This window comes from Wyeomyia smithii, chromosome 3, assembly GCF_029784165.1.
Source record: "Wyeomyia smithii strain HCP4-BCI-WySm-NY-G18 chromosome 3, ASM2978416v1, whole genome shotgun sequence".
In the NCBI taxonomy this organism is placed as follows: Eukaryota; Metazoa; Arthropoda; class Insecta; order Diptera; family Culicidae; genus Wyeomyia; species Wyeomyia smithii.
This window is the reverse complement of record NC_073696.1, coordinates 150,477,818-150,496,555: the sequence shown is the minus strand read 5'-3', so window position 1 is coordinate 150,496,555 and position 18,738 is coordinate 150,477,818. Positions and strand designations below refer to the sequence as shown.

At 39.4% G+C, this 18,738-nt stretch overlaps 1 protein-coding gene across 7 annotated transcripts in view; it reads right to left on the bottom strand.

Annotated features, from left to right (window-relative positions):
* The window catches only part of LOC129727094 (uncharacterized), a 358,152-nt gene that overhangs the window by 12,628 nt on the left and 326,786 nt on the right, over positions 1 to 18,738 (bottom strand). For 6 of the 7 annotated variants that reach the window (XM_055684561.1, XM_055684558.1, XM_055684557.1 and 3 more), the window contains 3 exons: positions 10,873 to 11,003; positions 10,650 to 10,804; positions 10,289 to 10,388 (listed from right to left, as the gene is read on the bottom strand). The gene's annotated coding sequence lies outside the window, so the exon portion shown is untranslated. Of the gene's footprint in view, positions 1 to 1,800; positions 2,197 to 10,288; positions 10,389 to 10,649; positions 10,805 to 10,872; positions 11,004 to 18,738 lie in introns of those variants that run through there. The other variant, XM_055684559.1, reaches the window with a different exon arrangement.

Below are 18,738 nucleotides of genomic sequence, written 5' to 3'. Positions count from 1 at the left end.
ACTCAAACAGAAGCCATCGGTTGGTCCCTTGATGTCAAGAGCTTTCGCAATGCTGCTATCCATCAGGGTTGAATTCGAACCGTCGTCTAAAAACGCAAACGTGTTGATGCGTTTATCGTTACCATGAATAGTAACCGGCAGATACCGAAACAAAGAGAACGATGTTAAACGGTGTAGGTTTTGGTGCACGACGGTGCTCTCATTTGCTGTACCTTTCCCCGAACTGTTTGGTGAATGCAAAAGATTGTGATGGAATATTCTGCATCCGTTAATGCCGCACTCTTTTTTTGTACGACAGGGCCAGGGACAAGACAGCTTCTGCACAGATTTTTATGTTTGACTGCCTTCCATCTACCGTCAATATCGAGTACCTTGAACCGCTTGCAGTTTACGATCTCGTGCTGTTCATTACCACAATACACACAAACCTTTTTCGTCGGCTCCGTTGAAGTCGAGGGTTTTTCGCTGACATCAGATGAATTCTGCTGTTCTCCCGCGTGCATGTATAATTTTGGTTTCCCTCTACTTGATTTCACGGCTTTCGAGTTTGTAATCAGGGTGTCCACTGGAAGCCATCAATACCAGCTCGGACATGAATGCACTAAACGTCGCCAGGTTGACATTTACGCATTTACTTTTGTAGTAGGACCACTGCATCTTGAGCTGGGATGGCAGTTTCTCTACTAGCTCGTAAAGCAGCGTCGGATTCCACAGATGATCTGTGAGATTTGCGATCATCATATGATCCACAACATTCTGAACCGCTAAACCGAAGCTTATCTGAGACTGCAAGTTGTCCATTTTGGGAGTCGGTACCGATCGCAGCTTTTGAAGAAGAGAGTGTATCAGGATCTCCGGACGGCCGTATAACCTACGCAGTGTATCTATCACGAAGGGCACCGATTGCGGCATAAGCAACCGGCTTTTCATCGTTTCCAACGCGTTACCCTTCAAACACCGCTGCAGTCTTACCAGGTTTTCCGCATCGGTGTAGCCACACGCCTCGGTTGTGTTGCAAAAGGAACTGTAGAATAGCGGCCAGTCTTGAGGATTCCCTCCGAAGTTCGGTAGTTCCCGTGGTATCACCTGTCTCGCTGCTAACTGTTCGTTGGATGGCCCGTTTCGATTCAATACGGCGGCCTGCTGTTGTTGATGATGTTGCTGTTGGGGCGGTTGTTTTCCAATCGGTGGAATGTCACTGAACGAACTGAAAAAGCCTGTTGGAATCCCAAGGAAAGGTGCGGCGACGCTGGATACAGGAGGCACTGAATGGCTCACACATGTCGATTCACTCACATTGGGGGCAAACTCTTTTTGCAAAACCGGTTGCCTGCCATCGAACCCTGTACTGATGATATCATTATTGATCCACGTTGGCTGACAGTTTGCGCTAAGCGTTGATCGAGTGAGTCCCATCGGTACTGATAATGGATTCTGGGAATACACAGCAAACCCTCCCCCAAGACAACCTTGATCATCGTTGGAAAACGACATTGTTGGGTGATTAGCAACTCGCAGTGGGGCATTATTTTGGCGATAATTTTGCCACAGGCTATTTATTGTGCATTGTTGACTGGGACCGAGGTGGCAGTTTGGAGTGTGGAATTGCGATTGGACCTACTTGCGTGTCCATAGTTCATCGAGGAGATAACCGGCAAACTATCATTTACAAGATTACTCCGAATCACTGGCCCTCCACTACATGAAAATGTGGCTACTTCTTTTCCAAACCCTAAAGCTTTACTAACTTTAACTGGATATTGGCTAACTTTTTGCTCTGGTGGGCGATTGCAATCCGATGCGGGCGGAAAATTGATAATCGGTAGGGGAACTCTTCTGGCATCGTTTGGGGCGGTTGAACTCGTCGCGATCCGAGTCTTACTCCTAAGCGAAAACGATGGACTTAGGTTTAAAATTAGTTTATTTGACACGGCACGATACATTTTCTGTTTTACTGAGCCAAGTACAATTCGTATTAATTCTACGTTAGCAGGGAAAAGAGGGAGGCCTTTTATTTATTCTCGCGGCCGACTACGAGCTAGTGGGGATTTAAGGTGAGAGGAGGGAAATACAATTCTTGCTTAAAACTAATTAAGATATACGATCTATTTGTGTTTCGACTGGTGTTCTTTTTTGTTTTTTAAACATATATTTAGGCTCTTCGTGTTCGTGTCTCCAGCGTCGTATACGGGTATTCTGACAAATAGACAAAAGAATATTAAATTTTAATGTCAGTCTTTTTCAAATAACAGTACAGTTGTGTCATGTACTGGAGATCACCGCTTCCCAGAATGTCTCTAACGGGTACGTTCGGTTGTTTTCCTCGGGCCCGGAGGGAATCTATAAGCTCGGACCTAACATCACAGAATTCGGCACACGACCAAACAACATGCTCGATGTCATGGTAGCCATCGCCACAAACGCAGTGATTACTGTCTACAAGCCCTATACGAAAGAGATGCGTGTTTAACGTGTAGTGATTGGACATAAGTCTGGACATCACGCGAATGAAGTCCCGACCTACATCCAACCCCTTGAACCATGCTTTCGTCGATACCTTAGGAAAAATGGAATGTAGCCACCGTCCCAGTTCATCTGAGTGTCATGATGATTGCCAACTGTTGAGTGTTCTCTGACGCAAAATGCTATAAAATTCATCATAAGCAATTGGTCTTTCATAAATATCGCCATCAATAGCACCTACCTTAGCTAAAGAGTCAGCCTTTTCATTACCCGGAATCGAGCAATGAGAAGGGACCCACGCTAAGGTAACCCGGTAATTTTTATCTGTTAAAGCACTTAAAAACCGCCGAATTTTCCCCAGGAAATACGGGGTGTGCTTCACAGGCTTCATCGATCGCAGAGCCTCAATGGCCCTGAGACTATCTGTGAAGATGAAGTAGTGGTCTATGAGTAGGGTTTCGATGATTCCAAGAGAGTACTGAATAGCAGCAAGTTCTGCGACGTACACGGAAGCAGGAGCATCGAGTTTGTAGGAGGCGGTAAAGTTTTCGTGGAAAACACCGAAGCCAGTGGACTCATCTAGATTAGATCCGTCAGTGTAAAACCTTTTATCATAACTAACATGTTTAAACTTATTGGAAAAAATCTTAGGGATCTCTTGGGGTCGCAATTGATCCGGGATACCAGAAATGTCTTGTTTCATGGTGGTGTCGAAGAATATAGCATTATTAGAAGTATCTAAAAGTGCGACATTGGAGGAATCGTATGAAGAAGGATTAATATCTTGAGCCATATAGTCAAAATATAAAGTCATAAATCTGGATTGAGATTGAAGGTCGACCAACCTCTCAAAATTTTCAATTACTAATGGGTTCATAACTGTGCATCGAATTAGCAACCGGTAAGAGAGATTCCAAAAACGATGTTTCAACGGAAGAATACCCGCTAACACTTCAAGACTCATCGTATGGGTCGACTGCATGCAACCCAAGGCAATACGCAAACAACGATATTGTATTCTTTCTAGTTTCAAAATATGCGTGTTCGCAGCGGAGCGAAAGCAGAAACAACCGTACTCAAGAACTGACAGTATTGTTGTTTGGTATAACCTCAGAAGGTCTCCTGGGTGGGCTCCCCACCAGGTTCCGGTAATCGTACGAAGAAAATTAATCCTCTGTTGGCATTTTCGTGTCAGATACCTAATATGACAAGCCCAGGTGCATTTAGAGTCGAACCAGACCCCGAGATATTTAGCGACTAAAACCTGAGAGATCGTTTTACCCGTTAGTACGAGCTGCAGCTGAGCTGGGTTATGCTTCCTAGAAAAAACGACCAACTCAGTTTTCTCCGGAGAGAATTCGATACCCAGCTTAAGAGCCCATTCAGACAAATTGTCTAAAGTATCTTGCAATGGTCCTTGCAGATCGCTAGCCTCGCTACCAGTAATGGATACAACGCTATCGTCTGCAAGTTGCCTTAGCGTGCATGAATTTGCAAGACATTCATCGATGTCATTGACGTAAAAATTATATAAGAGAGGACTTAAACATGAGCCCTGGGGAAGGCCCATGTAACTAATTCGGGAAGTTGTCGAATCGCCATGTGAGAAACACATATGCTTTTCTGACAACAAGTTGAGCAAAAAGTTATTCAAATTTGGTGAAAGTCCCTGCGAATGAAGTTCCGCGCTTAAAACTTCGACAGAGACAGAGTCAAAAGCCCCCTTAATATCCAAGAACGCAGAAGCCATTTGCTCTTTCCGAGCAAATGCGACTTGAATTTCAGTAGAAAGCAACGCTAGGCAATCGTTCGTCCCTTTGCCCGGCGAAAGCCAAATTGAGTATCTGAAAGTAAACCGTTTGTTTCGACCCATTTGTCTAACCGTAAGAGGATCATTTTCTCCATTAATTTCCGGAGGCAAGAGAGCATCGCAATCGGCCTATATGAATTGTGATCAGAGGCAGGTTTCCCGGGTTTCCCAATAGCAATGACTTTTACCTCCCTCCAGTCATGCGGAACAATATTTAGCTCAAGAAACTTGTTGAACAAATTCAACAAGCGGCTTTTTGCAGAGTCGGGTAGATTCTTCAACAGGTTGAATTTTATTCTATCTAACCCTGGAGCCTTATTGTTGCACGACAGTAGAGCCATTGAAAATTCCAACATCGAAAATGGAGGCTCTTCCGTAGTTACTATAAACGCGTCGCGAAAGGTTTTCTGTTCCGGTACAGAGTCCGGACAGACCTTTTTGGCAAAATCGAGTATCCAGCGATCTGAATACTCCTCACTCTCATTCGAAACGTCACGGTCCGCATGCGCCTGGCGGTATCCCAAAGAGTGCTCATCGCTGTTTCCCTCGACAACGCGTTTACGAACCGCCGCCAGTACCCGCGTATTTTCGCCTTTACTAAGCTCTTCATCTGCCTGCCCAGTGCCTCGTACTTTCGAAGCAGGTTGACAGTGCCGTACTCCCGGTAGTCCTTATACGCCGCGGACCTTCGCGCGTACAGCTCAGAGCACTCTTTGTCCCACCATTTGTTGGGAGGGCGCTGTCTAATCGTTACCCCGGGTATCGGTTTCGTCTGAGCTTGAGTCGCGGCGTCGATTATCAAGCCAGCTAAGAACGCGTATTCTTCATCCGGAGGAAGTTCCTCGTGAGTCTCGATAGATTCCGCTATAATAGACTCATAACGCTGGAAGCGTCAATATTACGTGTAAGGTCGTAGGAAATTTTGATTGGGTTCGGGGGAGTTGAACCATTAGCAATTGATATAACGATTGGAAGATGATCACTACCGTGGGGGTCGTTGATTACTTTCCACTGGCAATCTAACGCTAGTGATGTCGAGCAGAGGGATAGGTCAAGCACGCTTTCACGTGCTGGAGGATTAGGTACACGTGTCGCTTCCCCAGTATTCAAAAGTGTCATATTGAAGCCGTCGATCAAGTTACAAATTAAAGAAGATCGGTTGTCGTCGTACAGCGACCCCCATAGCGAACAGTGAGAGTTAAAATCTCCCAAAATCATAAAAGGTGCGGGAAGCAATTCTGCTATATCAAGGAGTTGCTTCTGTTCAATCCGCGCGGATGGGGGAATATATAACGAAACAAGGCAAAGGTCTTTTCCATTCAAATTCGTTTGAATGGCAACAACTTCAATATTCGAGATCGAGGGGAGGTCGATTCTGAAAAAAGAATAGCACTTTTTGATCCCTAAAAGTACCCCTCCACCGTGTGAGTCTCGATCTCGACGAATAATGTTAAAATCGTGGAAATTGAGTTGATCGTTCGAATTGAGAAAGGTTTCACAGAGCGCGAATGCGTCACAATTGTATGTATTCATCAAATGAGAAAATAAATCGAATTTGGGGATGATACTTCTGCAATTCCACTGTAATACAGTGATAAAATTCCTAACCTCTTTCGCCGTATTAGTCATCGAAAGATATAATAGCTGAAATGAGGGGCCAAGTTGCTGCTAGTTGCTTCAAAAAAGTTTTCACTGTAGGAAGAAGGGCAAGAAGAATATTTTGTAGGGGATCTGGTATGTTGAATGTTTTAAATATCCAGTCCACAATATCAGAAAATTTTATGAACCCTGTTTCTTTTTTATCTTCTGATCGAGAAATGGGTGCACGAGGGGTTTTTGGTGCCCCAGGAAGCGGTGGGTACTCCTGGTTTGATTTGAAATTAAAACCGGGGGGTACTTGCTTCGGTTTTTCTTCACCGCTTCCTTTTTGTGTTGTCTTATTGGTCATTCCGCTAGGGGTTATCTTACGACCTTTGCGAGAAAGATTAGGAGAGTTGAGCATTCTCCTCTTCCTAGATCCCTCTGGCAAGGCATAGGAACACCCTTCGACGGGATCGTCAGATGTACCTTCATCAGTTGGCAAGAAAGAAAAGATGTTTCCTGTCAAGGGTGGCTCAGCCCTCTTAAGCATTTCTGCAAAAGAGCGCTTTGATCGTTCCTTAAGGGAACGCTTAATTTTTTCCTCGCGCTGTTTGTACCCGGGACATGCCGGAAGGTCATGCCGAGTTCCCTCGCAATAAAGACACTTTTCAGTATCCCCACTGCAAGCGTTCTCAGCATGATTGCCTCCGCACTTGCTACAGCGTGCCTTGTTGCAGCAGTAGGTGGCTGTGTGACCTAACTGCTTACAGTTTTGGCAATGCATGACCCGCGGTACGAACAGGCGTACAGGTAGACGAACCCTGTCCAAGCGGACGTAGTTCGGCAGCGCGGATCCGGCGAATGTTACTCGGAAGAAATCCGAAGGGAGGAATTTCTTCTTCCCTTCTTCGATGGATACTGAATGCAATTGCTTGCAATCCAGTATCTTTACACTTTGCATCAAGGGGTTTTTAAAACAGCCAACTCCATGACGCAAAATGTCATCGACAGTGAGATTCCCCTCGGTAACCACACCGTCGATTTCTACATCCTTGGCAGGGATGTACACGTGATACTCTCTCGTGAAGAGCTCGTAGCCAGCAATTTCGTTTGCTTGCTTCAAGCTACTCACGCCAACTCGCAGTTTGTTCGGCCTCACCTTCGTAATCTCGGTTACGTCCGAAAAATGTTTTGCCAGGTCTTTGCCAATTTGAATAATATTCAATGGCTTCTTTATGGGCCGGAAAAAAACAACGTAGGGACCGCCAGCGGCATCTGGGTAAGCTTTTACCCGTACTTCCGGTACTCTTGGTACAGGACTTGGCAAAGGGGAGGGCACAGGGGAAGGTAGGGGTGAGCTGATGGGAGAAATTTCAATTTCTTCCCCGTTTGTTTCCACATCCAGGAAAAGTTGCACCTGCATGTCGTCCATTTTGCGGGAGCGTTACGCTCTACCGCTCACAAACGATAAATATTCGAATATGGGGGGGGGGTGGTTCAAGCAGTTGATATTTAATTTTAAAAACAATTTTTCAATCTACAATGGATCAAATAAAAAAAAAGACAGTAATACTAATACTAATAACAAAAGTAATAATAATAATAATAATAATAATAATTGTAGTAGTAATAATAATAATAACAATAATAATAATATCAATAATAATATTAATAATAATATTATAACATAGTAATAATATTGATAATTATAGTAAAAATTCTAAAGGTAAAACTTCACCGAACGTCTAAGTCACGACCTCACGGCTGATAGTTGGATTAATCGAGTGTCTCCGCAGAACAAACAATGACGATCCAGCTTCGTGTTGTGACACAGTGGCCGTATCTTACACGCGACCTTGTAGATGCCACTTGTAGTTGACTTCCACTCGCTCGATCGTATGGTGGTCCGTGCTGCTAGCGGGGTAACAGCGGTGCGGGAGAATTATTCTTGCTGATATATCAGCTGCGTATCGAATCACTGGCGGGGTAGCCTGCCCCTACCAGTGTGCAGATGTTTCTGCCGATATACAACAGGCTATTGTTATCGCGCAACACAAGAACTAATCGACAAAAAAACACCCGTACGATAACTCGTGTATTGTTATTTTGCGAACCTAAACGGAGATAAGCAATTTGCGTCTAATCGAGACGAAAGCAAAACAACGAGTGAACGATGGACTTACCGGAGGTTTTTTGGAAACTTCGAGTGTAATTGCGGTATGCGAAACAAATTCATCACTCGCTGGCACCACAATTGGAACCGGAGGAATGACTGCTGCAGCGGAGCATTTGACGCTTTTGGAACCGTCCACCGAGGTCGGAGTTGAGGTGGATTCTGGCCCCCGACCTACCACAATAGCAACACTGGATGTGGTCGGGTAACAGGAGACTGGAACAGGAATTGAAGACTGTTGAACTATTGCCGATGAATCGATCGTTGCCGCGATGCTACTGGATGGCACTACATTCGCTTGTGGCGCTGTGCCGACTTCCTGGTGGCCCAGCCACGATTCTACCTTCTTCCGACTAGTTCGACTGCTCAGTCTCGATCTCCTACTTGTTCCGTCCTCCGAACTTTCCACTTCCGCCAGTAAAAGCTCATACTTATTCCTCAAGAATTTTTACTCTACCTCAGCTAGTTTTATCCTGGTGGCAGCTTGCGCTGCTTCTTCCTCCAGAACCCTTCGCATTTGCAGGGCCTTCTGCTCTTCTATCAGCTCCAGGTTCAGCTCGATTCGGGCCGACCGCATACTTGATGTTGAACGACCGATCGACGATTGAGGCCGGTATACGGACTCCTCTTGTAGGCACTGGTCGCATTTCCAACTACGGTCGACGTCAGCGATGGAATCCGTTACGCCCGCACATCCATAGTGCACCCAGGCTGCACAGGTATCGCATCCGACTAGGTTATCAGCTGTATCCGGCCGCTTGCACTTCGTACATCCGTACTGTCGATCCATTTCGACTCGTCACCAGAAAATCTTTGAAGAATGTTCGGTATGGGAAGAGGAAAGACGTCTTGATAGCAGCTTACTAGCAGCTTCAAAGCTGTAATGTATTATTTTTGTTAGTTACAATTTTTCGGTTCCTTAAACGTATTTTACTGTCTCACATTTTCGTATTTTTCTTCCCTTTTTATCCGAAACAAATTTATTTAAATTGTGATGTTCGTGGTGTCTTTTGTAGCTAGTCAGATCTACTTTCACGTACTTATGAATCAGCCGTACTTATAATGTAGGATCTTATTCATTGCATGAATTATACTAATATCTTCTCACTAACCAATACCATAGTATAAAAACAACACCATAGTTTTAATTCAATAACTTATATACTAATAAGGGATTTTACCAAATTTACTAATCAAAAAAGTTTTATTATAAAGGGTTTCAACGTGCTGCAATGGCTATTGGCACTTAAGAAAAGATCGGTCGGTTTATGCTGCATGTGACAGTTCTAAACCACGTTGTTGCCGTCTGACGTTCCTCTCGCTGACATCTATGCTGTTTCGCCGTTACAGCTAGGGGTGATCCAGAACTTACTCTCCTGTGTGGAGCGTACGGCTAACGTCCGTAACACAAGGAATTGACATAAACTTAAGTAAAACGTATTCCTCACAGGAGGAACAATACATCTGTACCTTTGTTCAACAATTTACTATTGAATCAATAGAAAAAAATGGTGGCAATATAGTTGCCACTGCCCGGTAACCCCAAAAACATTGGTGGCAATATAGTTGCCACTGCCCGTTAACCGCACAATGTTGGTGGCAATATAGTTGCCACTGCCCGTTAACCGTACAAACATTGGTGGCAACATACTTGCCACTGCCCGTTAACCCCCAAAACGATGGAAACAATTTTTTTGCAGCTGCATTGTAAGCTTCCTTTTTTGTTATAATAAAAAATGAAACTTTATAGTAATTAGAATGTAACAGTAGGACTTTATTTATCTTGCATGGAAAAAATCAAAATAAAGAATTATGCAGGTGGTATTCTGCAAAAAAAATTAGGAAGAAATTTGAAATTTGTCGTCATATACACCATGTATTTTAACAAAAGAACTGCATAATCTAACACAGTAGGTCCTAAATAGAAAGTTTCTGGTGAAAAACTTACCAGTTTGTTGGATTTTCACCAAAAGAGGAAATTTCCTAAAAACGTTCTAAAATCACGGTTTGTTTACATAAAAATGAAGCCAAAATAAATATTGCACACTTCTATCAGTCCTAGAAAAAACTAAGGTGTTCTAAGACACCTTCAGAAGTTTTTGGTTAAGCCAAATTTAAAAACAATATTCTTAGTGCAGCGAAAAAAATGTATTTTATTGGTGGCAATATAGTTGCCACTGCCTTATAAAGGGTTAATAACATGGTCCGCTTTACAAGTTATTGCCTAAGATATAGGTATTCTATGAATGTTTGTTTTATACCTCTCTTGGTGCCTGTGTGCATACTCGTGTTTGATCCAGGTGTGGGAAAGCTTCTATGATCTGTTCAGACAATTTCTGTTTTTGTTGCACTGATTGGTATCTAATAGAGAATAAATGAAACAATAATTACAACATGAATAAACATCAGATTACTTGTATTTTTTATTTGCCGTTGTCATGGCTGACAATGGGTCAAGGGCAAAAATTACTAATTGTCTCAGCAAATATTGTGACAATTGATGAACTTTGAATGATTTATTAATAATATTATTAATATATATTAATATTTGACGCTCGGTCAAAGAGTGATACAGGCTTTAGTGATAATATAAACAAACGGTTAAACTATTTATATACATACCTTTTTTCTTGTAAGATTTGTTTTTCAAAAAAGTATTTTGTAAGAATCCGATTCATATGAAGCAAGTCCTTAGTATTTGGAACGATTTTGTAATCGAGTTGACGAGTAAGTGTTTTATGAAATTTTGGTTCATTGGCAAGGATGGAGCGAATAGTCTACAAATGAAAAATAACGATAATTAGTGACCGCTATAACTAAGCTCTGTTACATTTACGTCTCGTACCTCATGTTCTTGATAGAAATTGGATTTAGTGTTCTCATTCGCAAAATATTCTTCATCATTCTGCTCAATGAATGTAAGTATCAGTTTTCGACATCTTCCAGCAAAAGCTGTAGTCGCGGGTTTTGGTCAAACTATAATGGGAGGTAATCAAATTGGTCACAAATCTTCCGGCTTTAGTATTTATACAATATGTTTTTCTTTCCAGTATCTCCGAGCAGAACGAAGTTGAAGTCGGTTATTTCTCAGTTTACTATTAACTAGATGGTCAAAACTAAAGCTGAAATGGTATGTAAATGGTTATGTGACTTTTTTATAAATGGTTAAGATACTATACGGGAAACAATTCGTGTATGGTATTTGTTTATGCGGGATGCCCATCCCGCATAATCAAAAACCATTGCTGAATCGGGAAGGATTTTAAATGTACTTAATGAGGTATGGTAACTGTTCGTGATAATATCTTTCATCAGTTTTAACTGTACTAAACTGAATGAGTTAAACTATTGAGCTACGATGTTATATTCAGTATTCCCAAATAGGATAGTGAGCACAATTTGTCCACCACACCTTCAACGGTTACTATTTGTGGCACAGTTTCAAATCGCACTTGCCTTAATGATTCTTACGTTAATAAAACACTTTCCGATATGGTCTCTGGAACCACTTTGGAACAACGAAGGTTGGAAAATAATTATGTTTTGTAGCCGCTTCGCAATTACGCGAAACCCCGTAAAGAACTGTCACTGAATGTGTACAAACAAAAGCAAAAAATATTCGCCTTCGTTTTTTGTTCACAAACGGAGCCACGAATGTTTCAAATGGAATTCCTTTTGATGCATAGGACAGAAAGTTTGTTCACAATGTTAGTTATATTTTTATTTTATAATGCACAAATTGTAATCTCGAAATACTATGCGTGATATAAAGATAATCATCTTTCATTGCACTGATTGCTCCAGAGGACTAAGTAGCCATACTACGTAATAAATCGAAGTAACAGCCCAAACATGTATAACTCGCGGTTTCATCAATGATAAGGTTAACAAATAAATATATCAGAGCGGGGCAGCCCTTTTCAACTCTTTCAACTCAAAATGACGACAGAAACAGGAGCAACACCAATTTTCTTGAAGTCAAACGCAAAGGAAGATCGGGAGCTAATTGATGTAAGCAGATAAAATTTTTTGGAACAGGTTGAAAACCCGATTGTATTCAGTAGATGCAAGGCTTCAAAAGCTCCCTAAACCGAAAGCAGAGTATGCATAACAATTGAAAGAGTGGCATGGAGGAATTGTATGGAGTGTGAGTATGATGCTTACTAAACTCCACACTTCAAGGAGGTCGTCAACGGTGAATGAGTGAAATTTGAGACTGACGTTCGCAATAATGTTAATTTTTCAAAGTAGAATCAGTATGAATCTGCCAGTCGTACGAGCAAAACGAATAACTTGAATTGAACGATGTGAAGGTGGTAAGCTACGAGAACGTAGGGGTACGAGGCAGGTGAAGCAGAATGAGAGCTAACATTCTGTGATCGAAGAATGTAAACGTGATATGAAAACAAGACAAAGAAAATAGTTAGGATATGATGAAAATAGAATCTATATAATTATTTATAATTGAAATATAATATATTTATTAGTACTGTAAACAGCAAGATGTTAATCCACCTGCGGCTTATAAAATATTTTACTTAAGTTCATTCATTGTTATACGTAATTAAGATTAATTTAGAAATCGATTCGTTCACTTTAATTAGCATCAACTCCTCCTCCTCAACAATTTGTGCTTTCCAGAAGCGACTCTTAATAAATTCTGTTAATAACGATGTATATAAAAAATAAATTCCTTGTTCATCTGACAGGATGTGTCTGATTTTACCAAATGTACAAGTGTCTCTTTCGATAACACTAAAGTAACAATCATTATGTTTTTGCCTCTTATGTATCTCTTTGGTCGAGTTTATGCTCAGTTCAGGTTTGAAAATAAAGCCTGCGTTTTTTAATCGGGATAGAATAGAAAAAATCATATTTGTACTATATTCATTAATGATTGAACTATCGAGAACATAATTGTCGGGAGTGTATTTCGTGTCAATAATTTGAGCGTGATTAATCTGATGCACATAATCAACTATTTTGCCACGTAACTTTTCGTTGTGAGGATTATTTACTTTTGATTGTAAAACACATCTGTTAGCAATTTGAATTAACGGTTCTTTAGGACCTTTGACGCATGTTTTGAATATTCCATTCATGCTCTCGAATGGAAATAATGAAACTGACCATAAGGGACCATAATCTCTACAACAATCAACTAAATGTGTTAACAAATGCACATTATATGTCATGTATTCAATGCCGTACAATGATTCAAAATTCATTACAAATTTTTCAAGACGCTTACCGCAAATCATGAATTTTGCATCACTTAAGTTGTTCTGTAAAAGTTCTCTTATACTATCCACTAATAGTAAATAGTGTTCAAAAAAGGCTGAGGGCAATGTGTCAAACAAGCAAACTAAACTAAAATGCAATAACCAATGAAGCCACTCATTTGCTTTCCACAAAGCTCTATCGGATATTTTTCTGGGTCTTCGTGAGAGCTCTGCAAAATGTTGTACAGAATCAAGAATTTCATGCCTCATTTTATTTTCTGCTTGCAGTAGACATGTTATCGACTGGAAATCATGATAATTCACTTTGAAAAATAATTTAGAAAATGTGCTATAATATCGTGAAAGTGAGGATTTACAAGGCTTGTGAAATGGAAGAAAAAATTTTCACAGATATTTTCCAATAGGGCATACAAATACATAGAAATTAATTAGCTAACTCATATGATCCTAGTGTGTAGAACAAGTTTTTTTTGAAATTTTTCCTCATTTTCGGCAATATGAAAAACATAAAGTTCTACGTTGTTCTGCTATGACACTATTATTGTACTAAAATACATGGTATTGGCTAGTACTAAACCAAAAATCAGCTGCTACTAGTTGCGACTTACTGAGTAATTCAAGTTTTCGCAACGATTGTTTTCATGTCAATTCATGTAAAAAATCGTCAATCAGCAGTGTCCGTATCGATGTTTTTCCTACAATAGGCTTTGCTGAATGCCGGTGTATGCAACACAACCGTGATTGTGTTCGGGGGTCTTTCGAAACTGACGTCCAGTAGTATTAAGACCCCTCGGTAATAACTATTAGTACTTGGAAACAGTTTGTTATTTGGTGAACAGTGTTTTAAACAAAAGTAAGCGTTTAGTACTCATGTTAAATGGTATAAAATTAAACAAGAGGAGCTCTTAGAAAGGGAACATGGCCAACTAATCTTCAAGTGAACAATGTTCCTATTTAAAATATTTTGTCACAGACGACAACATTGAAATTAAATTTTATATTTATTTTCAAACATGATGACACATCATAGGTTGACTAAAACTATACAAAGTCAACTACAAACTGTCACTAATTCATTTCATGATGACTCGAAAGTTCGAATATATCTGAAATTGTAACATATGTACTTAAGTCCCAGTTAAAATTCATTACTGACATTTTGGGTTTATGAATAATGAAAATAATTTTATCTCGTTAACGGTTAGTCCTACAGTTGTAATATGTTCGACAACTTTATGTCAATTGATGATATAAACAACTTTCCCGAAGAAACGAAATGGCTAGAACCATTTATTCAGAAGATAGATGTCAGCGCTATCTGTAGAAAAAAATTAAAGCTACCTGAATACATTTTTCAATAAGATGTTTTTATGATGAACAACATTGCCGAAGATATGAACACTGTGGAAACAATGGTTAAGGAGTTATGAGGTTTTGTCGCGCCAACGGATCAATTTGCCCCACTGTGCGTCGTGGTTGCACATATAGTGTATTAAGTTGTTGGCAGCTGGGAACGTGAATGCCCCCCCTAAATTGGAGGTAGGTTTTTCTCAGCAAGTACTGAACCGATTTGGCTGAATTTTTTTCAGTATGTATAAATGGATTATCTAACTTTGTACATAGCCGTTTTTGAAATTTAAAAAAATTGACAAAATGGCGGCCATTTTAGTAAAAACCTAAATTAATCCACCTAGCGGTCAGACTCAGCCTTTCTCATTCAAACTTATTATTTGTAAAATAGATTTATAATCCGTTTACAGAAGAAATCAATAGGGACTTATGGGGCAATAAGACCTTCCATATGACACTGATTTTATGAGAATCGGTCCAACCATCTCTGAGAAACATGAGTGAGATTAAATAGTCTCCAGAACACGTTTCTTTCCATAACTTTTGAACCACATGTTCAATCTTCATAAAAATCGAAAGTTAAGAGTTTTTTAGGTAGCCCGTTTATTTAAAATCAATTTTGTTCAAATCGGTTGTGTAGTTTCTGAGATATTGATGTTTCGTGATTTTTACATTTTGATACATAACCTCTAAACTAGAAATCAGATTACAATAAAATTCAATAGGGTCTTATGTGGCAACTAGACCTTTCATTTGCAATTATTTACATTGAAATCGGTTCAGCCATTTTTGAGAAAATCGAGTGAGATTGGGAGAGCGTTACACACACACATACAGAAAATGCTCAGCTCGTCGAACTGAGTTGAGTGATATACGACATTTGGCCCTTTTGAAAAAGTGAAATGATTGAAATGACTTTAAAAAAAAGTGAAATGATAGAAATGACTTTCAATTTCAACTTCAATCCCGAACAAGGCCGCAAACATTGAAATAATACAATATCAAATTTAAATGATGTTGAGGCCACATATTTTGATCGTAGCTATAGTTTTAAACAGTCTGCGGGTTACGTTTCCTTCTATAACTTTCAAACACATGTTCAAACACTATGAAATTCATTGTTTAAGTGTTCAAAAGCTCATTAATTTGAACTCAACTATGTTCATAGCTTCTGAGATATAAAATCGATTTTCACATTCTGGCGCAGCGCCAAAACTAAAAGTTTGATTACAATGAAATTCAATAGCAACATAAGCAGCAAATAGACCCTTCATTTGACACCAAGATAGAAGAATCAGTCAGACCATCTCTGAGAAAAGTGAGTGCGAAAAAAAGGTGCACATACACACGTACACACCCACACACAAACATATGCATCTATACATGCATACAATCCGATTACAATGAAATTCAATAGCAACCTATGGCGCAACTAGACCTTTCATTTGCAATTAATTTTATGAAAATCGGTCCAGCCATCTCTGAGAAAAGTGAGTGAGAAAAAAAAAGTTGCACATACACACACACACACACACACACACACACACACATACACATACACACATACACACATTCATACATACATACAGAAAATGCTCAGTTCGTCGAAAGAGGTCGAGTGGTATATGACATTCGGCCATTGGGACCACTTTTATACCTTTGGTTTTTCCAGTGATTGCTATACCTTTCTAGGAGAAAGGCAAAAATTAGCTTTTTTCATAAAAAAACCTAAATTAATCCACCTAGCGGTCAGACTCAGCCTTTCTCATTCATACTTATTATTTGTAAAAATAGGTTTACATGAATGCTTAAATCCAATAAACGGGTATATTCACTCTTTGGGTTCTTAAATATTAATGTTGTAATTAAAGTATAAAATATGGAATTTGACGTAATGTTAGTGTTTAAGAAATAGAGAAATATAAGAAATAACTCTAAATTTCGAACAATTTAATCACGAGCGATACCAGGAACGTTCAGATAGTACGATACCACATTTAAATCATGTTGAGGCCATATATATTGATCAAAGCAGGTATAGTGTTGAATAGTCTTTGATTTTCGTTTCTTTCTAAAACTTTTGAACAGTTTATCAAATTGTTATGAAGTTTGTTATTTGTAAGTTTGAGAGATGACTCGTTTGTATGATACTAGTTATGTTATAATAAGTCGTGTAATACAGCAAATTACAGCAAAATTTAATAGGGTGTTATGAGGCAGCTAGACCTTTCATTTGATACTAATTCTGTGAAAATCGGGTGAACCATCTCTGAGAAAAGTGAGTGAGTCCAAGTAGTTTTCGGAATATGTTTCTTTTCATAGCTGGATTTCAGATCTTTAAACATAACAGGCAAAGAAATAATCCGTTTGCAAAAAAAAATATTAGGGTCTTATGGGGCAACAAGACCTTCCATATGACACTGATTTTATTAAAATCGGTCCAGCCATCTCTGAGAAACATGAGTGAGATTAAATAGTCTCCAGAACACGTTTCTTTCCATAACTTCTGAACCGCATGTTCAATCTTTATAAAATTCAAAAGTTGAGGGTTTTTTAGGTAGCCCGTTCATTTGAAACCAATTTTGTTCAAATCGGTTGTGTAGTTTCTGAGATATTGATGTTTCGTGATTTTTACTTTTTGATACATATCCTCTAAACTACAAATCAGATTACAATAAAATCTTATAGAGCAACTAGACCTTTCATTTGCAATTAATTTCATTAAAATCAGTCAGCCATCTCTGAGAAAATCGAGTGAGATTGGGAGAGCGTTACACACACACATACACACACATGCAGAAAATGCTCAACTCGTCGAACTGAGTCGAGTGGTATATGACATTCGGGCCTTTTGAGCACTTTTATACCTTTAGTTTTTGCAGTGATTGCTATACCTTTCTAGGAGAAAGACAAAAAGTGAAATGATAGAAATGACTTTTAATTTCAACTTCAATCCCGAGCAAGGCCGCAAACATTGAAATAGTACAATATCAAATTTAAATGATGTTGAGGCCACATATTTTGATCGTAGCTATAGTTTTAAACAGTCTACGGGTTACGTTTCTTTCTATAACTTTCAAACCAAATGTTTAAACATTATGAAATTCACTGTTTAAGGGTTTAAAAGCCCATTTATTTGAATTCAACTATGTTCATAGCTTCTGAGATATAAAAGCGTTTTTCACATTCTGACGCAGCGCCAAAACTAAAAGTTTGATTACAATGAAATTCAATAGCAACCTAAGCGGCAAATAGACCCTTCATTTGACACCAAGATAGAAAGAATCGGTCGGACCATCTCTGAGAAAAAAAGGTGCACATACACACGTACACACCCACACACAAACATATACACCTATACATGCATATATGCAGAAAATGCTTGATTCGTCGAACTGAGTCGAGTAGTATATGACATTCGGCCATTTGGATCATTTTTCTACCTTTTTATTAGCCAGTGATCGTTAGAAGAAAGTCAATATGTTTTCTTTCATTATGTGATTTCACATTTTTATGAACAACGGACACAGTTACAATCCGATTGCAATGAAATTCAATAGCAACCTATGGGGCAACTAGACCTTTCATTTGACACTAATTTTGTGAAAATCGGTTCTGCCATCTCTGAATAAAATGAGTGAGTTTAAACAACCTCAGGATAACTTTTCTTTGCATAACTTTTGAACCATATGTTCAATCATAACGAAATTCAAAAGTTAAGAGTTCTGGAGACAGCCCAATCATTTGAAACCAGTTTTATTGAAATCGGTTTTGTGGTTTCTGAGATATTGATGTTTCGTGATTTTTACATTTTGATACATAACCTCTAAACTAAAAATCCGATTACGATGAAATTCAATAGCAACCTATGACGCAACTAGACCTTTCATTTGCAATTAATTTTATGAAAATCGGTCCAGCCATCTCTGAGAAAAGTGAGTGAGAAAAAAAAGTTGCACACACACACAAATACACACATACATACATACATACAGAAAATGCTCAGTTCGTCGAAAGGGGTCGAATGGTATATGACATTCGGCCATTGGAACCACTTTTATACCTTTGGTTTTTCCAGTGATTGCTATACCTTTCTAGGAGAAAGGCAAAATCACTTC